General features: G+C 40.7%; 1 long non-coding RNA gene across 2 annotated transcripts; it reads left to right on the forward strand.

The window, feature by feature from the left end:
- Positions 1 to 1437: 1437 nt before the first annotated feature.
- LOC129092559 (uncharacterized) lies at positions 1438 to 20381 on the forward strand. 2 transcript variants are annotated; one of them, XR_008531260.1, is made up of 3 exons: positions 1438 to 1569; positions 2915 to 2985; positions 19411 to 20381. It is a non-coding gene; the product is annotated as an uncharacterized LOC129092559 (long non-coding RNA). The 2 variants fall into 2 exon arrangements; XR_008531261.1 differs by lacking the exon at positions 19411 to 20381 and adding an exon at positions 6157 to 6368.
- Positions 20382 to 26610: the final 6229 nt, after the last annotated feature.

Raw genomic sequence — 26610 nt, forward strand, 5'->3', positions numbered from 1 at the left:
AAAGGCTGGTTATATTATATTTATATTATTTTTTAACTGTGTAGCACAGTCTGATATCTTCTTCCTCTGTGCCACAGACTTGTTTTGTTGTCCAGAAACTATAAAAGCAACATTTTCCTTCATCAGCATGAACACAGTCACCGTAGTTTATTTAGATTCAGTTCCATAAACACGACCTCGCAGCTTTACCCGCCAAAAGTGTGTTAATCCACGGTCGAAAATAGTCCATCACAAATGTGCTACGTGGTCCTGTTTGAGTAATGTTTGCTAAAAATCTTTTTGTTTTTATAATGAAACCAAATATTTATCGCCATCTTCAGTTGGAACAAATGGGCTCAAAGGGCCTGAACCTTCGTACGGAGGCAGGAAAGCACAAAGAGGCTTCATCTGACCTACATAAGCAGAGTGTGAAACACGCAGTCCTCTCATTCATCTCAGTGAGATCACCGCTGTTGATGCAGCGGGGGGAAGAGTCGCCTTGCAGAAATGAAAAAGAAAAAGATCTTGGCTCAAGTTTTTACGAAAGGAAATGCAACATCATCGTTCAAATAAGTGCAAGAACACAATCTGTGTTTGTCTACTGTTTACTTCTCCACAATCTGGTTTCATAGAATTATGAATCACTGCTCTGGCATCAGATAAGCTCTCTAACTTGTGGATCTATTAATCAAAGAGGACTTCCTGCATCGTACCTGAAGCAACACGCCTCACCACTACAGCCTGAGCTGCCAGTAACGCCCCGTCGGTTCTGCTCTTTTCATCATCAGTTTATCCCGATAACGTTAAAGATGCAGTAGTTCATCAGCCTGGAGCTCTAGGAAGCACTTTCCGGCCGACGGGGGACAGAGTGATGGAGGGGGGGAGATTCTTTGGAGAGGGAGAGAGGGAGAGTTGGCAGAGTTCCCTTTGCATGTTGTGTTACAGCTGACCCGATCCTCAACTTTGACCCCCGACCCCGACGGAGATCTGTCATGAGGAGGGAGCTGCTTAACACAAAATGGAGCCTGGTTCAAGAGTCAGAAAGCGAGAGGGAGAGACGTGCACAGAGTGGGGGAGGTGGGGGGAGAGAGAGTGGGAGAGAGGAGCGCTCCATCGCACACAGAGGACTCATTTATCCTCCCTCTCTCTCCCTCCCTCTCCCTCTCTCTCTCTCTCCACTGCAGGTTCTTTTATTTATTCTTCTTTTTGTTTTCACTGCACAGAAACTGTTTCTTCCTCTCCCTTTCTCTCTGTCTTCCCTCCCCCACCCCCCTTCCTCCATCTCCTCACCCTCGTCTGGTTGCTTTTGGACAACAGCATCTGCAGCCATCACCACCACCACCACCACCACCACCACCACCACCACCACCACCACCATCACCACCACAGGTACGGCTTCATGGCTGCAAGGACCAGCAGGATTCTGGAGGTGGGGGTGTGGGGTGTGGGGGGTTGGAATTTGAGAGACGAGGCTTTAATGAGAGTCGAGGCCTCCGTCAGCCAGAGAGAAATGTATGCAAATGATATGCACACAGCAGAAAGGACCCCGGCCGAGCTCCCGCTGAGCTCTGAGGAAGATGAGCGGCTCAGGTCAGAAGAAAGACAACAAACCGCCTCCTCCTCCTTTTCTTCTCCTCCTTTCTTCTGCTTCGTCCTCAGTATAGTAGAGAAGAAGATGAAACGTTTGCTGTTGGTGTGTTTTTAGTTTCTTCACTGCTGTTGCTAGGTAGATTTCTTTTTTTCCTCATATTTTCTTAATATTCATCTCTGTAAGCATCACTGACATGTGTGGGGTAAATTATCCAGAGATTAAAACATCTGTGTTTTACATTCAGACTTTCCAGACTTTTTTTTTTATTGTCACTCATTATTACCCTAAAAATAAAAGAATAGCTCACACCGGGCCCTCTGTGTGCTCATGGAACTCATGTTTTTGTTAATTTGACAGTAACTTCTTTTGACACTGCATTTGGAAATTTAAACTACAACAACATGGCGTTTTAATCCTCAGGGTGTAGTGGATGTAAAAGGCCCAGATGTAAGTGAAACGACCTGTTTTACTTCGGTAATAAAAGGCATTTGTTAAACAATTATAAAAGACAGTGGTAATTACCAGTTATTTATTTTGTGCTTATTGAAGCCTATTTTTTAATTGTAGTATTTTAAGTGTGCTGGTATTATTGTCATGTCCTTTTTTTAACTATAGGACGTCTTTCCCATTTTATTTCTTAATATGATAAATTAAATATGTTTTGAATAACCTGTTTTTACAAGCAATCAAAATAAAAACACATTTCAACTTTAGTTAATATTTTAAATGTTGACCCAATTCATATCGACTTTATTATTATCACCTTTCATTTGTTTTATTTCACTCAACGCGTTTGCTGTTTTTAATCTTCCATAATGAGGCTTTTAAACAGATGATAATAAACATTTCTCCTGTTGCACACACAACAAAAATAAATACAAGTTTTTATTCTGATTCATCTAAAATTATCGAGTTGATTTGTTGCAAAATCTGAAATAATAATGAAATCCGTTTAGATTTATTTTTTTCAATCAAAAATAAAAAGAATTGGCCGCAGCTCGCGTGTGTTTGCTTGGAATTAAAGTGCACAATAAAGCAAAGAAAGAAGGAAAGAAGGAAGCAAGAGAACGAATAAAGAATAAAGGATAAAGAATAAAGAATAAAGAATAAAGAATAAAGAATAAAGCATGAAGCCAGATGGAGCTCCTGCAAAGCGCCGCAGCAGAAATGGAATCCTCCCGACTGTTCGGGCTGTTTGGGGTTTTTCTTTCATGCCTTCAGGGTCTGAATGAACAGGAGGAGGAGAGGAGGAGGAGAGGAGGAGAAGAGGAGGAGAAGAGGAGAGTGGCACCTGATGATGTCGGCTTTGACACGTGTTAATTGCTGCTCATTCTCCTCATTAAGGAGCCGAAAATGATTCAGCGCCGCAGGGCCGCAGCGAGGAGGGCAGCAGCAGTCCGGAGCACCTCCATCCTGTAAGTACAGAACTACACACAGGCAGGGTGGGGTTCATATCCAATGAGCAAGTATTGCAAATGTGCTGAAATGAATGCAAATTATAATAAAAACAAAATAGGAAATGCTTATTTATAATATTAGTTTATACAGAGAATCAATAACACACACCAGTTATTTCATGAAATCAATTCTGTTAATAATCATTTAAATGCCTCGTCTGTTTCGTTGCCAACTTAGATTTGTGTGAATATTGAAGACATGAAGATATTTACCCGATTCATCTGCGCCTCATCTCTTTCTCCCTGATAATCAGAGATTTACAGCGGCGTGCGGCCTCTATTGCCAAATCAATAACCTTCTCACGATCGATAACGTTCTCAGATAAAAAAAATGGTGTCATCAGCAGGCTGACGAAACTGCTCGGCGTGCACGAGGCGGCGTTTCAAACTCTCAACGTTTGAATAGATTCACACACTGAAATCCTTCTTCCTGGTGTCATTATATCTGTGTGTGTGTGTGTGTGTGTGTGTGTGTGTGTGTGTGTGTGTGTGTGTGTGTGTCCTCACCCTCTCCCCCAGATTACTTGTTACCTGTTGCCGTGTATTTATGTGGCCTTGCATGGTGAATTATAAAGCCTTTGTTGTCGCCCTGGCTTGGGGTCGCCCACTTGTTTATGACACCAGTAATGGCGGTAATTGTTGCTGTTGAGATTACCTGTCAAGAGGAGCCGGGCGGCCGGCTCGGAGGAGGCGTCCCTCTCTTGACGAGGGGTGACAGTGGGGGGGGTGGGGGTTAGAGAGATTGGGGATTGGGCCGGGGGGAAAAGCCTCGGACGCCCTGATGACTTCTCCGCTGATAATCAGCCGCCGAGGCCTCTGGGATAATTCAGCTGTCACTGCCACCGAGCAGCGCCCGGCATCAGACCGCCGGCCCCCAGCTGGCGTCATTCATTTGGGCCGATGAGGATGGGGATGGGGATGGGGAGGGAGGCGAGAGGGGGGGAGACAGAGGTTCTCGCCATCTCACGTCTGAGTTTGGCCTTCAGACGCAGTAAATTAAAGCCATCATGGAACACTTTGCAGTCTGGGAAAGAGAAATATCTCAGCTCTCAAAATGTCAAACTTCTGCTTTGGAATTGTCAATATTTAACGATGAAATCATCACATTTTTGATCTTATTTTTTGGTCATCCTTTAATTCCTGCTTTAATTCAACTTTTTTAGCAGCTTTCCATTGATTAAACCTCAAACCTCTCTGGTCAATAACTGAAGATGTCAGACGCTCTAGTTGGTATTTTAAAGCAATATCTTCAACTTCTTCTTCAATAATGATATAAAGTCAAATGTAAATGCTGTTAACATATTCCAACATCCTTAAAAGTCCCAGTGCATCACAGGATTGAGAGTTATGGTTTTCACGATGCTTTACAAATAAACTCATCAGTGAACGTGCAGACTGGCTCCTCCATACTGGGCCCTGATTGGTCGACGATATGCATCAGCTCCTCTTTGTCAAACGATCTGAACGTTGAGCGAAGCGTTTCTGCAACAGGATGGCAGATCATTTTTGAAATATTTACGTTAAATAGTTTCAAAGTTTAGCAACTTATGGAGATTAATTGCAGTTAATAATTCATGCACATACATTTAGGAACATGTTGAAGGCCTATTTGTGTCCATTTAAAGGTCCCCATCTTGATTTCTTTGTGTAAGTGAGCTGGTTGTCTTCCTGCACACGTGTGCGTCATAAAGAGGCCGGCAGCAGCGGCGGCTAAAATGGAAGGCAAATCACTTCTGGAATGGTTTTGGAGCAGCTATCAGTGTCATCCCTGAATGGCTGTCTTTATCAATGATTCTGCTTGATACGGAGCAGGTTGGGTGGAGGTTTGGGGGGGTTTGAGGGGTGGGGGTTCCCCTATCTGTCGCTGGAATCTTTCACAGTCTAAAGGGCCGAGAGCTGCAGAGAAACTGTCAAAGATTTGGACAGCTGACGTCCCCGGGTGGAGAACGGCGAGCTGTTCTCTATCTGTATTCCACCGAGGCCACACGCGGGGGTTGTAACACGGCGCCGGTGTTATTCCACCGGGAAAATAGTGCCAGGAAATCTTCTGCTCTGGATTTTACTTTCTTCATCATATGGGATCTGTTGTGCAGGGTCGAGGGATTTTTCGAGGGTTTCTTTTTTTTATATATATTTACTATTTTTTAAATTAATTTATTATGTATGTATTAGTTTATATTTAATTTTTATTTTTCAAGTTTCAATATCTAATGAAATGACTGATATATTTGTGAGTACCATACACTGTCTCTACCTCAGATAATACTGCTCTACACACACTTTTTTTGTAAATACATTATACATTATAGTCTGTGAATATTAACACATCAACATACATTTTCACTGTCATTTTGTTAATAATAACTGAATATATATTTCATTTTATGGATTAATGGATGGACTTTATTGATCCTAAATTGGAGAGTTATTGTGTTACAGCAGCAGGTTATCAAAAAACAGTAAATATACAAATGAACTCTAGAGATACATATTTATATAGAATATATTAGAAAAAAATATACCAAAATACTACAATATAAAATATAATACATAAGCAAAGTGTACACATCTTTTGCAATTTTTTTGTCTTTTGGCTTCTGGTTCAACTTTACTGGAATATAATTATTATGTAATCTGGTGGGTTTTTTTATGAAGGTTTTTTCCACAGAAAAATGAGCTCAGACTGAGTAACAATGAACTTTTGTCGTCCATTTATCAATCATTACATGAAATATTTCATCTAAACCGAGCGTGATATCATTTTCATCACAATTAAACAAACATCATAATTCTGATGAATTTTTCTTTGCCTGCACCACTTTAAAAACAATAAAGGATCCAGTGTTACGAGGCGTTTTTAGCTAAATGTGTCAGAATGGAAAAATAAACAGCAGAAGAGCTTTTTGCACGTTTACATCATCGCCTCGTGTGACGGAGGAATTCTTCTCCTCCACCACAGAAACCTGTTCCTCGGTTGGAGCATTTCTGTTCGTTTGTGACTCAATAAATCTCCTTTCCACTTGAATGCGATTCCCTTTTTGCTTCTAACCACTCCTCCTTTGATCTCATTGTCACGGCCCATGAATCAAAACCCAACTGCTTCATAACTTCATTTTGCATCTTTTGCAGTTTTATCGCCGCGGTTTAATCCTTTTGGCTGGCTGACAAAACGGAACACCATCATCATCATCATCATCATGACCATCATCATGACGACTTAACCAAAGGAGTAGGATAATCTCTCCTGGATATTAAAGTAAAGCACAGTCTCATTTCTTATTCAAATGATAGCATTAGGCACCGATGCATTTATCACCCGATGCAGGAGTGAGGTTATAAACAATGCCATTCATTATCCGGCCCAGATGCAGCGATTGTTGATTAAAGGGCTTTGAATATAACAGCCACACACACACACACACACACACACACACACACACACACAGATGGGTGGACATTAGGAAAGGAGAGAGGCCATCTGAACAGGCTGGAGGGACATTAACGGCAACAATGATTGATATTTGCCGCGCAGGCTTTTTAATGGTATTGTTATTCCTCAGAGTTATACCCCGTCCTCCCCACGTCTCGTCTCGCAGATAAATGGAGGTGTAATAATGAATAGAAATTATCCTGATTATTTTGGTGGAGGTGGCGAGAAGAAGGAGGGGGGGGGATTCATAATCTAACACAAAGCTTAAAGCTTAGTCAACAGTGTCTTGTGGATTTTCTTCAATGTTTGGCGGCTTCCCTTTGTGCAGGGTTCACATTTAAAATGCTGCCTTTATTTATTTTTTAATCAACATTCATATTGATTTCTCCATATTAAAAAAGAGACATGCATGATTTGCATCCTCCTAATGTTGTGTAAGTGAAGGTAACTAACCTCAAAGATATTTTATTATGAGATTTATAATGATGGAGACGGTGCTTGTGTTCATCCATTGTGATTTTAAAAGGCTTTTATTGATCAACATATATTGCTGAGGTCTCACAATTTGAAGTTAGTGTATAATATTTTCACACAAGAACACGAATAATAACAATAATGTCATTTATCCAACAAGATGCTGTATTTTTTACATTTAGAGATTTTTGCCCCATGCTTCATTTTTTAAATATTTCAGTGCACAAAGGTTTATTTTTCTGCATCAAACTGAATCTTATTTTGAAATAAAAGTCACTTCCTCTTCTAGAGACACTAAACAGAACCAAGAGAACAAACGGAAACCAGACTTTTTTTTCCTGGCTGAGAGAAGAACTGTGATATTAATTAGTTGTGTTTTCTTGAGAGCCTTTTCTCCGCTGAGTGTTGATCGTGTGAACAGCTGAGGTGGACATCGCCCAAAACACATTATTTGATGTGAGAGGCCAGCTTGTCCAAAGCAGTTGTGTTTATTACACACTCCTCTGGCACCTGCTGCAGAGAGGACGGCCTGCCAGGACACACACACACACACACACACACACACACACACACACACACACACACACACACACACACACACACACACACACACACACACACACACACACACACACACGGTCTTCCAAAAATCTCCTCTTCATTTAGCCACTTTCCATCCAAGCGATGGCCATTATCACTTTTCAATAACATTTGCAGGACTCAGCTGCTGTTTCACTGGTTTGCTGGACTGCTTTGTGAAAATATGCAACCAATCATATTTAGTTCAAAACTCACATTATACACCTGCAAGGTTCAATCAAAATACATTTTTCTATTTTATAATATAATGACAAAATTGTATTTGTGTTTCTAACAAATACTCAGAATTATGTTTTGCAGCTTTGTGCAAGAAAAGCACCAAAATAAACACCAAAGTGTGCACATCATCATATGTTTCCTCTCTCTACAGATGTCTGAGATTACACACTGTGATCGGGGGGGTGTTGGATCTGCTCGGACATTTATCTAACCATTGTCTTGGTGCTTGATGTCACCTGTTGTTCCTGGTTCTCTATATTTTATCTTATTTTCCTTTCCTCCATCATTCACCGTTGACTCGGGGAACATTTTTCTTGTCTGTCGTGAAGGAACAATTCTGTTGACTTGGTTCTAAATTCACTTTAAAGTCACAGTAAGAACAAAACAGTATTTTTTATCATTTATTCCTCTTTGTTATTACACATTCTCACTGTTCATCTCATTTCTTATCTGGAGACTTGTGAAAAACAAAAGCAGCATATAAACTTCAGTGTTTTTTAACTGGTTGCTACTAAATCTTGTAAATACCTGAGCTACTATTTAAACACTACTGAATGCACTTAAAAAATGAAATAAAAATAGTTTCCTTTGAATTCCTTGGCTGCTCCTCTTCATCCAACAAGACCTCACTTGTTTTCCTCCTGTCTCCTTTTTTTTTGCATCCTTATTTTCTCCTTTTTTCCCTCCGGTGTTCTTCCTCCTCCTTCGCCATCATGTTGTGCATCATCCACTCCCACCATCCCTCCTTCCTTTCTCCCTTTCCTCTCCTAGGGTGTAATGGTGTGATGCCTCCTCCCCCCACCACCACCACCACCCTTCCACTCTCTCAGTAATCAGGGCCAGATGGAGGCAGAGATGGAGTGATGGAGGGAGGGAGGATTGGGTTCGGCCCTCGCAGTGTCTTAGAACGTGGGGAGCTGTCAGCCCTGCAGGGAGAGAGGAATTCTCCAGCAATAAAATAGGGATTTATCACCACTCTACCACCGAGAGAGAGGAGAGAGAGAGAGATGGAGGGAGAGGGTGTGAGGCGGAGAAAAGGACGAAGAGATCAAGAAAAGTCAGACAGAGAAAGGAGGGGTGACGTGGGAGAGAGAAGAATAGAGAGGGGCAGAAATAGAAACCCACAGAGGGATGAAGAGAAAGGAAAAAAACAACTAGATAGAAGACCTTTCATCATCGTAAAGCTTCAGACAGATGAGGGAGGTTGAAGGAAGGAACATGCAGAATTATAGTTTGCCGCCGAAAAAAAAAAAGGACGAGAGGAGGACAGATATTGAGACGGACAGTCGTGCCGATCATCTGCTCACATTCTCGCGGCCTCACGGATTCCTCTCTGGCCATCTGTAGCGCTCGGAGAGGAGAGCGTCTGTCCGTAAAGTAACGCCATGTAGCGTTGAGCAGAAAGAGACTCGACCTCCCCTACTGGGCCAAATGAACCTGCTAGAGTAACCGCTCTCCACCGTCGGCTGTGTAATTGAAACCAGAATGTGCACGATTTGATAAATTGCTCGACCTCGCAGGAATGTTAGGGCTGTAAATGTTTTTAGTGCATTTTGGTCGTGCTGAGGTGTGCAGAGGTGTATGTGAAGTACATGTGTGTGTGTGTGTGTGTGTGTGTGTGTGTGTGTGTGTGTTTATTATTTCAAAACATAATGGCGGTCCAGAGTGGTGTGGAGGTGGCAGGACACAAACGCTAAGTGCTCGTACAGTACGTATGATACCTTACGAAAAGTTACTCCTCTTTTTTCGTGTCAATATCCGCTCGTTACATACATACAGTCTTTTCAAAATAAACTTCCGTCTTCGCAGGAAACAACTCAGTTAGGTTAAAGCAACAAAACTAATTGGTAGAGCTGCTTTGAGGAGAACCTGACATTACTCTAATATTCCAGCTAAGGCACAACATTCAGTATGTTCTGTTTGAAATATACTATCACTTTAAAATGTGAAGCCACAAGAAATGCCTTCAAATCTTAAAGGACAGGACACACTTAAAGTACAACATTGTACACACATACTGTGTATCACTCTACACATTCAGGTGAGAGGATCAGAGTCTGGGGGCGGACACCAACGATAAACTTATCCTGTTTCAGAGCGTCAAATACCCGGTTAACAAAGTAAACCCATCGGAATCATATTTTAGACGCTCAGAGAAAGACGACCAAATAAACCCAAATGGAAGCAGAGGGTCAAATAAAAAACTGTACTTTTACCAAAACATCTTTGAGATCATCCGTGTTGCCCCAAAACATTATGCTCAGCTAAACTGCAATGTGAATTATGTTTTCGAGGGAAACGTATTTTGTCGTGCATTATGTTTGCTTCTGACGTATAACAAATAAGTTTCAAATTAGTCCGCAGAAGTCCTCTTGGGTTGGAGGTTTGTTTGGTTCACTAGATCCAAAACACATTACATTTGAACCATTTTTATTTGAATTTGTTTTTTGTTATCATTTTACGCCAAACCATGATGTTTTTTAATGGATTTAACCAGGTAGTTTTGTTGCGTTTCTTGTCTTGTTTTGTTTCAATTTGAGAAAAAACTTTTTCCTGGAAACATAATTAAGAGTGCAGTTTAGTTGTATAGTAACGTCATTTTGTAGGAGATAGGGTTCTCGTGATCGATGTGTTGTTGAGTTATTTTTGAAGTTACGTTTGTGACATGTTTTCCGTCCTAATGTTGCATTGTTTACATTTGACTTAGTTTATGTACCTATTTAAAGCAAGTTTCTGCGTCAGTATGTGATCAGAACATGTTGGTTGTGATGATGGAACAAGAGGCTAACTAGGATTAGCTGAACACGTGCTAAAGTTCTCTATTGGAACACGGTCTAAACTGTATGTTACAGATATGACAAGGTCTTGACTGGTTGGAAAAAAGGAATAGAAGATTAGAAGACAGCAGAACCTATTAAAAGAAAACCTGAATGGAAACTTGAAATGTTATAAAATCAGCCAAACACAGACGAGACATGGAGATCTTAAAAACTCTTTTCTACAGTTCATGTATATACGAACTAGCCTCCATGTGTACGTATGTCAACAGTGCTGAGGGCACGGCGAGCCCAGCCAGGACCAGAGGGCACGGAGAGGTCAACGCAGCGTAAACAGAGACCGCCACACGATTTACGATGTTTGCTGGCTGCTAAGACGAGGGGTCTGCGCATTCTCACAATCCTAATTGCTTTTTGCAGCTTTTCAATCAACCCGACTTGGTGGACAATGTTTTCTTTTCTTTTTTTTTTCCACCTTTCATTTTCCCCCCCCCCCCCACCTCCCTGTCATCAGCGAGGCTGCTCTGTACGTCGGTAGCTACCCGTGACTCGAGTCTAAACGTAAGCAAAAGTCAGAAAGCTCCGAGATTCTTTTTTTTTTCTTCTCTTTTTCGTAATTCAGAGCAGACGTTGTTTCGTTCTCTCGCTCTCTCTCTCCATCCCCGACTCTGGCTGACTGCAAAGGGGGAAACCCAGTCACACATGTGGACATCTGGTTGGACAAGGAGAGCATGCAACCCCCCCCCCCCACACTCCCACCTCCTCGCCTGTTGACAGTCGTTACCTGTGCCCCGACGGGCCCTCGCTGCCCCGAGATAAAACGACCTCTATCCAGAGCCAGACGCATAAATACTTCTCTATTTTCCAAAATAGCTTTTAATTTTACAAGTTTTACGGCCGTTATATTAAGCACATATGTTTTACAAGACACCGTGTCCTCTGCCTCACCCCGCGGGTTCACAATTGGAGTTTTTTTCTTTACTCTTCTAAAGGAAGAAGGGAAGAAAAGTAAAAAAGCGTATATGGGAGGGAAAAGATATAAGGACTTTAGTTTTTTTTGCATATTTTCACAAATGTCCACATGTTCCAAATGAAAGTTATTTACTGGCTTTGTGAGTCTTTTCTCACCTGTTAGCATAAAAAATGTCGCAATGCTAACGATTTTACACCATGCAGACAAATAAATAGTGGCTGACATGCTAATAATCATGACAATGGAATAAAAAAATTGTTTATCATCCAAAATGTCAATCAACATGCATATGTGGAGCTGTTTTTAACTTTCCACGTGTATCCATGTTTTTAGCCTCCCTGTGACCTCTCTCTCTCTCTCTCTCCCCTCCGTCTCCTCAACATCACCCACATGTGTTTCAGTGACCAGATTCAGCATAAAGCCCTTGATTCATCTTTCATGCAACAGGTTTTCAAATTTCGAGGGCATATGTAACCAAAAGGCGTGAAGTCAAGCTCGTTTGACTTGAAAAGAGTGTCATCTGAGAAAATAATCCGATCAAAACACACTTTATGTTTATTGAAAAGATGATTTATTGTCTTTATGTAATGTAATTGAAACATCTGAGTAAGAAAACTGTTGCATGTGTATCACTCTGAACGCAGAATAACAGAAAACAAGCCAAAGATAACTGTTTTCAAGTGAACGATGTTAAAATTGAGCGAGTCGAGTTTGAAGAACGCTCAAAGCTAGATTCACTGTGTGGGTTTGTTTTAATTTTGCTCATGTTTCATGATTTTACAGCTTTTCATTTACCATATAGCGTATGTGGGACTTTTCATTTTCCTCTGGAACACAGACACAAGTGGTGTCTTGCACATTTTATACATTCAGTTCGTCTTCAGACTGATTTTCGACCAAAACATCTGGAGTTTCAGTGAGTTCTGAAATAATATTTTTGCTAAACAAAGTATACAGATAAAAAAAAGTAATAATACAACATTCTCTATATATTTCTCTCTGCAAGACATCCCATTTCACAAGTGCAAAACAGACATCAGAACAGGCCGAGCGTTGCCTCAGATGAAATATGCCATAATAAATCCCCCCGTGTATCTCTCCAGCATGCTCGCATCGCGCTGTCCGCTGTGCTCAGATTTAGCTCCAGTGGTGACATAAGTTACGGCTACTCTTGTCTCAAACCATCTTGTGAGGATTTATGGGGAGGGGGGGAATTGATCCCCTTTGGTTTGGGTTGAGACAGAAGCATTTGGGCGAAGGACAGTGAAGAAAAAAAATTGTTTTGTTCCAAAATGATTATAAATGACTTTGACTGACAGATTGATAAAACTTTAACTGCGTTGATTCTCTTTTCTGTATATAAACTAAAGAACTTTGGTTCTTTTTTGTTTCTGATAAAGGGTTAACGTTTATGAGGGAGCATCGGAAAAGTCGTTGGTTTTATCGCTTTACTGACGGTGGTGACAGATAATGATGTCAGAGAGAAGAATCAGTATCTCTCTACTGAAACAAAACAACCAAATGGTTTCTGGGAGTTTCTACATCTGCTGTTCCAACAACCAGATGTTTGATAGTTCTTTTCTAGGAAATAAAAAAAAAAATTGGAAAACAGGATGTGAGGCATTTTACATGTCTGCAATAACACATTATTTAGGATAAACAAGTTTGAGCCCTGACAGCAAGATTAAAAAAAGAGTACAACCTCGAAAATTCATCAACAGAAAATGTTGGTTCTTGGACGGTTCCAGGACCCCAAATAAATATATTTTTATGATTTCCCTGGACTTATTGGGGTGGCGTTTGCTGTGCCGTAGGTTGCTGATTTGTCAAACACAACAGGCCCTGAGGCTGTTAAATGTGTTGTACAGCTTTCATTCAAATGTATCCTCATATTACGGTTCATATGATATCTTAAAAAGTTACTCCTAATTTTTTGTGTTTTCCTACAAAAGTCCAACAGCACGTGTCCATTTCCGCATGAAATGCATACATTGATTTTTTTTATTATTCTATCGTAGATTTAGGCAACAAAACTACATAGCTAGGTTTTGGAAAATATTGTGAAAGACTTAGTTAGGTTTGGATTGAAAAAACTACTTGGTAGATTTAGGAAAAAAAGGTAGAATATTTAGTTAGGTTTAGGAAAAGATCTTTGTTTGGGTTAAAATAACTATGGAAGTTGCGTTACTTAAGTACTGAAGTAACATGACAAATATGTCAGTATTGACTTTCTTTTTCACACGGGTACAAAAAAGCTGATGTTTGTTTGGCGCATCCACCTGCCCTGCATGGGTTTTGCACTCTTTATATTTCCTCGGGCATTGGAATAGATTTTGTGAGAGATCTACGTATTACGTAGCATTTCTTTTTTGAAGGTATTGCGACAAAAGTACTGTGGTTTGAGGTAAAGATAACAACAATCCAGACCTAAATCTTTCAGTCTATAATTTAATTTACATACTAAAACAGAGCAACAAAAAACATCTCTGTTAAGTTTAATATCTGTTTGGCCAATCATATTTTTCACTTTTCCCACTGACTTTTACTCTGAAAACCGATATGACCCTATCATCCAGATGTTTTCCAAAACTTGTTGGTAAGTGCCCTCTAATTATCTCAAGTGGTGAGAATCTGAGAAAACAGCTGGAGGACAAGACGAGAGCTGATTTGGAACAAAACAAGGTTTGAGGTCGAAGCGTTTTGTTCTGAGCTTAACGTCAGCACAAACTCACGTTTTAACACGCATGCCTGTTTTGATGGCTTGTTTTGTATTCTCAGTCAAACATTTACTCATTAATGATCTTCCTTATAACTGGGAGGAGACTCATTATCACCATGGATCTCAGCAAAATAAAATAAAAAACAGGGAAGCACAGTCTCACTTACAGCAACTGTGTGAGATGTTTCCAGAGTAGACGGATGCTGATTCATGGAAAGTTGCCCAGTAAAACCACAGTCCTCTTCTTACCACTCAGCTGCAATTTGGGGTGTTAAGTACCTACTCAACAGTTCAGTATAAATATATATAACAGGCAGGTCGTGAATTGTGACAAATCGCAATCTATTGCTTTCGTGTACACAGATTTGAATTGTTGTTTTTTTCTTGTCGCTGAGCACGAAAATAATGGCAATGGGAAGTCAATTATGAGCTTTATTTGTGGTGGAAACACAAATTAAATGCATCCATGTGGCTAAGCAACATTCAGAGCAAGTGACGTATTTTATAATATCCAAAAAGACGACTATTGGACCGGGGGAGGGGAGGAGGATGAGTCCAACAAACAGCATTTTCCACCAGAGCTGTTCTTTGTTTTGTTGCCTTATTCCAAGTGTTGTTTTGTTGCCTAAACCTAACTGTTGGTTTTGTTGTCTAAACCTAACTGTTGGTTTAGTTGTCTAAACCTAACTGTTGGTTTTGTTGTTTAAGTTGTCTAAACCTAACTGTTGGTTTAGTTGTCTAAACCTAACTGTTGGTTTTGTTGTCTAAACCTAACTGTTGGTTTAGTTGTCTAAACCTAACTGTTGGTTTAGTTGTCTAAACCTAACTGTTGGTTTTGTTGTCTAAACCTAACTGTTGGTTTTGTTGTCTAAACCTAACTGTTGGTTTTGTTGTCTAAACCTAACTGTTTTGGTTTTGTTGTTGGTTTAGTTGTCTAAACCTAACTGTTGGTTTTGTTGCCTAAACCTAACTGTTGGTTTAGTTGCCTAAACCTAACTGTTGGTTTTGTTGTCTAAACCTAACTGTTGGTTTTGTTGCCTAAACCTAACTGTTGGTTTTGTTGTCTAAACCTAACTGTTGGTTTTGTTGTCTAAACCTAACTGTTGGTTTTGTTGTCTAAACCTAACTGTTGGTTTTGTTGTCTAAACCTAACTGTTGGTTTTGTTGTCTAAACCTAACTGTTGGTTTTGTTGCCTAAACCTAACTGTTGGTTTAGTTGTCTAAACCTAACTGTTGGTTTTGTTGCCTAAACCTAACTGTTGGTTTTGTTGCCTAAACCTAACTGTTGGTTTTGTTGCCTAAACCTAACTGTTGGTTTTGTTGTCTAAACCTAACTGTTGGTTTTGTTGCCTAAACCTAACTGTTGGTTTTGTTGCCTAAACCTAACTGTTGGTTTTGTTGTCTAAACCTAACTGTTGGTTTTGTTGCCTAAACCTAGCTGGAGAGGAGTGAGGGTTTAGGGAACTCGCCCTGAGGGCCTCCCCCTCTTACAGGGACAGATTGGTGTCAAGTGTGTGTTTGCAGGAGGATTAAGTGTGTGTTTTCTTTGCGTTAACTCGCGGTGCTGAGGACAAAAACAGCTTAAGCCCCCCCCCCAACATGTCCTCACAACTCACAGAGACACTCATGTTTGCACCCGGACAGGAAGGAGACGGTTAATCTTTTCACCTCTAAACCAAGAGCTGATGTCCTCAAACTGCTGTTAACATACAACACAAGTTTTTTGATGATCACAGCAGTCAAACAGGAACAAATGTGAAGCATCGTAGAAGTCTCTGAACCTGCAAACTGATAGTGGAACATTATTTTGGTCATTTCATCTATCCTCCTCTAGACAAAGTGACTTCTGGTCCCCACCGCTGTCCTCTGGTCCCTTTAAAACAAAATATTTCAATATGATATGAAAGAGACAACCACACTGAGACCCTTTGTAACAGTCGCAGCTGCTTCAAAAATGCCTCCTTGGCAAAGCTAGTCGGACAAAACAGCTGATGAGCGTGCGAAACCAAGCAATTGGCGATTTCAAGTACAAACTAATAGTGTAAAGTTGGGGGTCCCTCAGTTTGAGCCTCGTGATTTCCCTCTCTTGTGACAGCCTCATAGGGCCCATTTTTTTCTGGATTCTACAGCTATGATTTCACATGATATGCACATAGAATTTATATATAAAGCACTCTTAAAGAGATAGATCCGTCAGAAAGTTCTTTACGGGGCAATCTGCTGCAGGATGGATTTGGAAATATTTCCCAACAGCCCTTAAAAAACTTCCTTTATTTTTCAGGCTCTTTGCTTCTTATTTCCAGCTTTGCTTCCAGATTGCAGAACCAAATCAAACCAGCTTTCGTCTCCAACTGACGCCTCATTTTTCTCACCATAAACCCCGTCTTCTTGGGACTGCACTCCTCCAGCCTTGTGTGTTTTAGAGAGCCTCCTTGTCCATAATGCCATATCACATAAACACATTGCGTTTGATTGGTAGACATAAACATTTAACGCCGGGCTACAACTCAGGGCCGCTGTTAACGGGCTCGCTGCCATGACGGAGGGAAGCCAAGGTCGGCCGCCGCCCGGCAACACTCAGGGTCACAGAGGAAGAGGAGGAGAATGCTGGGTGTTATGATGGATAGAGAGGTAGAAAACAACAGAAAGCAGAAGGCTTTCAGGTAATGTAAAGCTTGTTATATTTTACCAACGAAGTGCACAAAGAGAGTTCAGTGTGATGTGAGCGGCATAATTCATGTACTTAGTGTCCTCGTATCCTCATTCAATGGTTAGTTGGATACCTTTAGAAGAAAAGTGACTCCTCATTTTTCACGCTTTTTCCATCAACATGTCAATTCCTGCACGTTACATGCACACATGTCTCTTCAAAATAAACTTCCGTCTTCACAGGAAGCAGCTTAGTTATGTTTAGTCAATAAACTATTTAGTTGGGTTTAAAAACAGATGTTGTTTTGGGTTGAATTGACTCAGGAAGTGGCGTTACTTAAGTATGGATGTTACATGATAAATAACCCTGACTTCTCGTTTCACATGGGAACGAACAGCTATCTTTGGGTGAAACACCACTTTTTGTTTGACCCATCCATCTCCTGCATGCCTCCGACCATGTGTAGGTTTTTGCTGTCTTTATAGTTCCTAGTTCATAAGGACGTGGGTTACATATGGATGGATTTTGTAGGATATCATCTCGTTTCATTTTCGGAGGTACAGCTACGAATGCTGCATGAGAACAGCAACAACATCTAAGGGGCGGATCAGGACCCGTTGCTCTCTCTTAAGTAATTCTGGTTTTGCACACTTGCAAACTAAACATGCTGACCCTACTTAACGTCACAGCCGCTGGACTCCGTCTTGCAGACACATTCATTTCTGATAGGACACGCGGTGCAGCCGTCATGCACACATTTACAGAACGTTGCCACATTTGTTTATAGAGAAGTTGAGTTTGATCCGTAAAGACAGGGCGGTTTTTTTTCCAACTTTGTAGTAATATTAATTAGTTTATGCATGTATCTAGTAAAGGACATTGGAACATTTCAGTCTCATACTTTTTAGCTATTCATCATGGATTTCTTTAGTTATTGATGGTAATTGATATCTAATGCTATAAGCAGGACATTTGTAGTGTTTTATGACTTGTTGAAATTAAAGGTTTTTATTTAAAATCCTGCAATATTCTTCAAAAGAATTGTTAGTTTATAGGCAAATATACTTAATGATACCATGATGTACTCAATGTCCATTCCAGCAATCAATATATGGGTGCCATTTTGTTTTTAAGAAAGTATATTTGAATCTTCAGCTTCACGTGCATGTTCACATTTTAAAACACACTTTCAGGTTAAACACTTCGGTTCTCTCCTCACACAAGTGCATGATATTTTACCTTGTCATTGTATGGGGTTCATTTGGCCTTCCATTGGGAGGTGGTGACCCTACTTAGCCTAATAAATTCAGCTGTGTTTTAACACTAACAGACCTCGACTTCATCCATCACAGAGCTTAACAATAGCCGCGTCTTCAGCTGCTAAAAGCTTTTCATGTGAAACCTGCAGACCTGCTCGGTGTGCGTGTGTGTGTGTGTGTGTGTGTGTGTGTGTGTGTGTGTGTGTGTGTGTGTGTGTGTGTGTGTGTGTGTGTGTGTGTGTGTGTGTGTGTGTGTGGGCCCCTGGGCCCTGCAGCTCTTTTCTCAAACCCTTTATCCGATGGATGTGTTTGATATCTCTGCTGCCAAGGATTCCCCACATGTAGCTCCATAAACAGCCGCTGACTCACCGTCGACACTCTTACATGTTTAGGAGTTCTGTTTCAGGGCTCTTATGTCACCCACTTTCCATTTCAATCTTTCCCATAAGCTACATTAAACAACGTAAACCCAGGTGATGAAAAATGGCCTCCTGTTATTTAAAACACGGCATCGATCGAGGCGGTGAACTAGCCGAGTGACGTCTTCATTGATGTCAAGCGAGCGGGGCACTTTGGCCTGTCAGTGTCTCGCGGGGCGGCGTCTGCCATTTGCATAACAAGCCGACCCTCCTGACTCCAACGCCTCGACAGATGTCAGCCTGGAGAGGGAAGTTTGTCAGGTCCTTCCATCATCTCTGAGCCTCTTGTCCTCTTTGTTCCTGGCTCTTTCTCCGCTTTCACGATCAACGTTGTTATTTTGGAGGTGAGTCATGTCTCATCGTGGCCTTGCCGGAGTCGTCGTAGTGTTTGAGGACTCGCTCCACGGTCAGAAACATCACGTGAGGACAAAATAAAAAGTGGATCATTTTTCAGGGGGAACGTATCAAGTTTTTACAATAGATTTTATTGGAATAAAATAACTATTTTCTATAACTTTTTCAACATACTATGCTATATCTTTTTTTGACATGCTGAACTATGACTTTTTTTTCGACATACTATACTCTGACGTATTTTTGGCATACTATACTATTACTTTTGTATGACTTTTCTATGACTTTTATCCCATACTACTCTATTACCTTTTTTGACATTTTCATGACATACTATAGAATTTAAAAAATGTTATGACATTTTTATGGCATCCTTTACTATGATATTGTTATTACATTTGTATGGCATACTCTTCTATCACATTTCTATGACATTTTTGTGAAAGACAATACTATGATACTTTTCAGTGCATACTAAACTCTGATGTTTCTTTTTAATATTCATGCAGGGAGGAATGGAGAACCGCTTCCAGGAGGTGCTATGCTCTGAAAAACTTTCACCATCCCACCAATACGTACACAAGCCTGCTCCAGAAGATACAGCTGAGGAGGAGTAATGTGAAGCTGATAGACAGTAATGCTGCTGATGACGTTTTCCAAGCTGCATATGTAAATGTCATTGTGCTTACTGTTGTGCAATGTTTTTTTCTAATTTTTCGATGATTTGAGATTTCATAATATCTGTGAATGAAAAATTGAAGAGTTACGGTTACATTTTTACTGGCAAGAGTAAAAAAAATGTTTTTTGTTCTTCTTTAATCATTGTGAACGATAAAGATCATTACAATTGTGATATTGTCTTTCTGTTGTAGGAAAAAACCTTTCATGATTTTTATGTTATGACATTTGTTAATGACGTACATTTTTAGGACTTTTTTATGGCATACTATACTATGACCTTCTTTATTACATTTTTATGACATTGTTTTTTGGCATAATATACAGGGACTTTTTCATGACAAATTTTATAGCTTAATATACAGATACTTTATTTATGAAATGTTTTACTCCATACTATACTGAGACGCATTTATGACATTTTATGACATACTATAGTATGACTTTTTAATGACATTTTATGGCAAACAATACTATGAATTTTTCATGACTTTTTTCAACACACTTTGCTATGACTTATATCGACCTATTATACATTTAGTGTTTCTGACATACTATACTATTATTTTTTTCAACATACTATACTATGACTTTTTTATGACCTTTTTATGAAGTTTTGATGCAAAATATACATGGTCAGTTACTGGTACTGTACCTCGTAGTCTTTGACTGTTTTTTCTGTCTGACTGTACTATTTTAATGTTTCTGTCTGTCTGTTTTAACTGTTTGTGTTATGTCATGTATTGTACGTATTATGTTTTGTCCGTTCTGTGGACCCCGGGAAGGATCCAGTTAATAAACAATAAACCATAGCATACTAAATTATTGACTTTTCATGACATTTTTGGAATACTTTAATATTACTTTTAATGCTATTGGCACAGCATATTATACTTTGACTTCATTATGACATACTATACAATGACATGTTTATGCCATACGCTGACCTTTGACTAACTTAATCATGACATTCTCCACTATGACATCTTTAATGACGTACTATCATTTGACCTTTATGATGTGGAAAAACAACATCCCTCCCAAAGACAAAGACGCCAACTATTACAAACATCCCAACCAACTACAAGACTTCATAAGGCTTTGAAATAGTTTGAAACAATCAAAACAAAATGAAATAATTAAACTTGTTTCGAGATCTGAATTCTAGACAATATCTCTATTCTTTTGTGTTGTAGGGGTAAATGCACTCGTACTGTATTGTAGTACCTGTTGCAGTTGCTACAAGTACAAGTATCAAACTTGCAGCAATAATGATACTTTACATCCGGACTCAAATGCCACCAAACATTGCTTTTAGAAACTGAATAGTGGATAGATTTGCCAGAAGCATCACAGTCTCAATATCAGTGTTTCACACAAGGCTCACTTTAGAAGAAAAAAGTATGGCAGCTCAAAGACTCTCCTTCATATTTGGTTGGAATAGCAAGTGGCCGTTGGTGCTCCCTGCTGTTTAACGTCACAGGGGAAACATCTTTATCACTGCGTATATTATTCCAAAACACGGCTTCCTGCTTGGAAACGATTCCCCCCCTGTCCTCAATTCGCCTGCCTCTCTGATAGACTACATTGCTTCTTATAAACTGTCCATGGTCCATAAATTGTGCAGCGCCGATCTGCACAGTGTCGGCCTGCAGGGACACACATTCACAGCCCCCCCGCCTCTCCTCTCGCTCTGCCCAGGCTGAGGTTTGCTTAGTAAATTGTGCGATGAGATCCTCTGGTTTAGAGAAAAGACAGGGGGAGAGTCTTAAACATGTCCTTTCTCTGTGAGAGAGTGTGCTTATCATTTAACCCTTCACTTTCTATATGAAAAGCATAAATCTATAATGTTGATAAAGATGGGAAAGGACAGTGTGAGCTTCAGTACTTGCCTTACCACCAGTGTGCAGTATTAATATACATATATATAAATATTATTTATACTTAAAATGCACTCCTTACGAGCCTTAAATCCACCTATTTATCAGGTGTGCTACTCTTAACTTTTACTCACAGATGTTTCGAATAAACAAACATCATAATTAGAGCAATATTAAATTCACAACAGTCACAAACTGTTTGTTATGTTAATATTAGATTAAATATTTGTCATTGAATAAATGTGACAAGTGGCTTGTGGGGTTGAAAAACGACATGGCCACCGTCTCGCCAATCTGGGAATTCACTCATTCACATCCTGTCATACTATGGAATAAATTATGTAAAATAACTAGTTAAAGCCCCTACGTATAGGATTTAAATATTTTTAACTGTGGTGAATTCTCATGGGAGCATAAAAAAAACACTTTCCCCCGTTTGGATTCAGCCCTCAGACAGACGATGACATGTTGGAAGCAACACATACGCATCACTTGTCACCAGGATTGTTTCTCTTTTTTTTGACACAATCATTTTGAACATGCTCAGAATGCATTAAGATGAGGGGATTTGTGAAGCATGGGTTGCTGGTATGGCATGTAATGTGCATTCTAGGAAATGACAGTCAATCTGTACCCTCTGCACATTCATTATTTTTGGAAGCATGTCTTTGGGGGCAATTGGCGAGAAATAAAGTAAATCTAGAAGAGGAATCATTATAGCGCTTTAATGCTGTGGTACCGCTAATGACCGTCATGAGGATTTATGACCAAAAGCACCTTCAAAAGAAAAAGTGCACACACAGAAATAAACAACTTATCTGATACCACAATAAACATCTCCACTATGCTGAACAGTTCAGGTGATTGGAAGAGATGCAGCACAAAGGCCAAATCCTGAGATCCACAAAGACCAACACCAGACAGAGAAAAGAGATTACTCACAACATAACCAACATAAAAACTGAAACTGTGCAGGAGACAAAGTTGTTTGAGAGACACTCACTGAATATTAAGGGAACCCTCCTCAGAGAGAGACTGAAACTCTGGCAGTAATCAAACTTTTACTTAATTAAAGAAAAGTGTAAAGAAAGATGAATCACAGGGGAGAGACAGAAAATAGCCTGCTGGAGAACACGGCATGTTTTCACTGAATACACACTCTGTGCTATTACTTTGTCCACCTCCACAAATTGAATCTGAGCTATAAGGTTACACTTAGCTGCTTTCATTGTTACAGTTGACCCTGCTGTCTCTCTCTCTCTCTCTCTCTCTCTCTCTCTCACACACACACACACACACACACACACACACACACACACACACACACACAGACACACAGACAGACTGGAGGCTGCATTTCTAGCAGGAGTAAGAGACAAAACAACAGCAGCGATGAAGACACACATTGTCACAGTCGGAGGGTGGAAACCCGGCTGACAGGGTGAGAGCGGGAGGAGCTGACATTCTGCCTCACCCATCACCGATGTGAGGCTGATGAATATGCGTGAAGGGGGGGTAGCACATCCAGAGAGTGCAAGAGAGATATTCTACACAAAGTATTTCACCTTGGACTAAATTCCAGATGCAGTTCAATGTAAAGATAATGTGTTCTTTTTCATGAAAAGCACCTCTTGTGTGTCACAAATGTCAAACATCTCTCATTCATTTCTTGTGATTTTATAGTAAGAAATGTTGAATTTAGTGGCTTATCTCCAGTATATTGTATTGCATTCAAACAATAACTAAACCCCTAAATCGACCATCCCTTTTTAAAGCTCACTATTTGACTTTTTCTTTTTTTGTTACAGCCCAATACTCCCCTAAAGAAACCCCCCACTGCCCCAAAAAAACACATTTTGAGATCGGAGCACAGATTGGATTGCATGATGAATGGAGAAGTAGCCTCAGCAGATAAATAAACTAATGAAAGACGTGGCTCGAGGCCAACACTCTATCAGCTCTGTGCCGGCTGGTGTTCAGCCTCCGTCCTGCCTCCACTCGCTCCCTCGCTGTTCACTCTCAGAGGCCGAGCCGTCGGTCCTACAGCCGCCCAACGAGTTAAGAGTCAGCCATGCAGTGGTGCACGAGGTAATGGATCGAGGTGCAAACGCACAAAGCATGATTCTTAATTCAAACCAAATGCTTTGCATGCTTAAGAACACAGGGCATTCCTATTATATATATTATTATTATATTCCTTTATTGATCCCCATGGGGAAATTCAAGTGTTGCAGCAGCTCAACTACAGACACAGACAATAAATACACATACTATACAACTACACAGACAATAAATACACATACTATACAACTACACAGACAATAAATACACATACTATACAACTACACAGACAATAAATACACATACTATACAACTACACAGACAATAAATACACATACTATACAACTACACAGACAATAAATACACATACTATACAACTACACAGACAATAAATACACATACTATACAACTACACAGACAATAAATACACATACTATACAACTACACAGACAATAAATACACATACTATACAGCAAAATAAAGATAGAACAGGAATAAAAATGTACAGTATATCCACATAGAACAGGAATAAAAATGGGGGCGCCTGGTCAGCATGTTGACAGACTGTTATATCATATTATAATAATGAAAACATAATGCTGAAAAGTTGGAGAGCGACAGAATCATTTTCTAAATGAATTAAAAAGGCATTAGAGGAAATAGAGATGTATTAATCTCAATATTTATTTTACTTTTTCAAATTAGAATTTTGTTTTCTTATTGGTGACGACTTTCTCACGCGCAGATCATAGCGCCGTCATGCTGTCACCAGTGGAGGAGGAAGGCTCTTCTTCAGGGACTCTGACCCAGGCCTCAGTGAATCTAACGGGAGGGAGTGTGAGTTGACTTTGGGGGGAAAGAACGTAATAATAAATGTGAAGGTGCCAGTCTGTAAGGTAGACATACTACACGTGCACAGTCTGAATTCGTATTCCTTTACTGCACTTATCCTATTCGTATTAGTCTGTTGCACTTATTCGTATTAGTCTGTTGCAATTATTGTTTTCGTAGTAATTTGCCTCTGTACTATACTTTTGCTCTGGTTTCTGCTCTTAGATGCTTGTTTAAGAAAGGAGATGCACTTATGACTTCTGGTGACTAGTAGTTCTCTTGAATACCTATGTTGAATACACTTCCTGTAAGTCGCTTTGGATAAAAGCGTCTGCTAAATGACTGTAATGTAATGTAATGTAATGTAATGTAATGTCTGTCTTATCATATCCACTAGCAGGTGGAGGAGGTGGGAGGAGTGGGGAGTTATTATTGGATTTCAACCTCACCAGGTGAGCTAAAGAGCCGAACCCCCCGCGCTCCTCTGGCCCTGCTGCCCTGCCAAGGTGACCTTCCAGAGAGGTAGAGAGAGAGAGAGAGAGGGAGGTGGAGAGAGAGGGAGGTGGGTGGTGGTGGGTGGATGTTCAGGAAGGTGCTGACAGAAACATCTCTGGTTCTGAACCCGCCGCGGTTTGCCTCTCTCCTCTGGAAAGGTTCCCCTGCCAGCAGCGCCTCTCTCCCCGCAGCAGCAGCCTGGAAACCACCGAGGCCAAGAAACATGTTATCCCAAGAGCACACACACACACACACACACACACACACACACACACACACACACACACACACACACACACACACACACACACACACACACACACACACACACACACACACTATTACGCATGTCTCCAGTCCCCCCCTCATATACCTGCTGACAGGAACCCCTCCTGTGCGCCATGACGCGCAGCACGTCCACTGCCAGACTGCGGAACGTCGCCCAGCAGCCGCAGAACACCAAATGAGAAAAAAGAGCTTTACTGCTGTAAAGAAGTGTTTTTAAATATTCCAAACGCAGCAAAGTCACATTTAAATCCACTTATGATTCTTTATCAAGTTATATTTTGTGGGGAAAAAGCAGGAGAAAGAACAGGAATGTGAGATAAGACTAGAAATACACAGATGAAAAAGCTTTGGCTCAAACTGAGGTTTTTTTAAAGATATTTTTTAAAATACACGATAAGAAATGAATTATCCAAAAAGTGGGAATCTGTGTGAAGTGTGTGTGTGTGTGTGTGTGTGTGTGTGTGTGTGTGTGTGTGTGTGTGTGTGTGTGTGTGTGTGTGTGTGTGTGTGTGTGTGTGTGTGTGTGTGTGTGTGTGTGTGTGTGTGTGTGTGTGTGTGTGATGCTCCATAATAAACATTATCACCTGCATCACATAGTTTGATATATTTGTTTCCTCTTCTTTCTCTCTCCACGTGCACGAGGCTACATTTGACCACGAGAGCTTATTGTTATAAATGTGTTTCATCATCACACAGTTATCTGAGCCCAAAGCACGAGAGCTTTAACCAGAACCTCCTTCTTCAGACTTAATGGAACTAATAACAAAACACTTAATCACGTCTCTCTCTCTCTCTCTCTCTCTCTCTCTCTCTCTCTCTCTCTCTCTCTCTCTCTCTATGTCTCTCTCTCTCTCTCTATGTCTCTCTCTCTCTCTTCTTTGCATTTCTATTTCTTTTTTTTTTATCTGCAGTGGGGTTAAACAAATGAAACAAATTCTCCTCCTCCTCCTCCTCCTCCTCCTCTTCTTCCTCCTCTCCTCCTCCTCCTCCTCTTCTTCCTCCTCCTCTTCCTCCTCCTCTTCCTCCTCTTCCTCCTCCTCCTCCTCCTCCTCCTCTCCTCCTCCTCCTCCTCTTCCTCCCCCTCCTCCTCCTCCTCCTCTTCCTCCTCCTCCTCCTCCTCCTCCTCTCCTCCTCCTCCTCCCCCCTCCTCCTCCTCTTCCTCCTCCTCCTCTCCTCCTCCTCCTCCTCCTCCTCCTCTCCTCAGAGGAGAGCAGTACCGGTCGTTTCTCCTCTTCAGATAATGAAGCCCGGTTGCATTAAACGGACAAACAGACTCCTCCTGACCCCTCGATGCTCCTCTCTGCTCCATTGATCACCCCCCCCTCTCTCCTCCTCCTCCTCCTCCTCCTCCTCCTCCTCCTCCTCCTCCCCCTTATGAGATAATGCAATTACAAACATCAATAAGGAGCTGCGAGGGGAATCATTATGTGGTGACAGTGATAAATGATAGCAGGCTCTCCTCTCAAACAATCCGTG

Source organism: Anoplopoma fimbria, chromosome 6 (assembly GCF_027596085.1).
Source record: "Anoplopoma fimbria isolate UVic2021 breed Golden Eagle Sablefish chromosome 6, Afim_UVic_2022, whole genome shotgun sequence".
Classification (NCBI taxonomy): Eukaryota; Metazoa; Chordata; class Actinopteri; order Perciformes; family Anoplopomatidae; genus Anoplopoma; species Anoplopoma fimbria.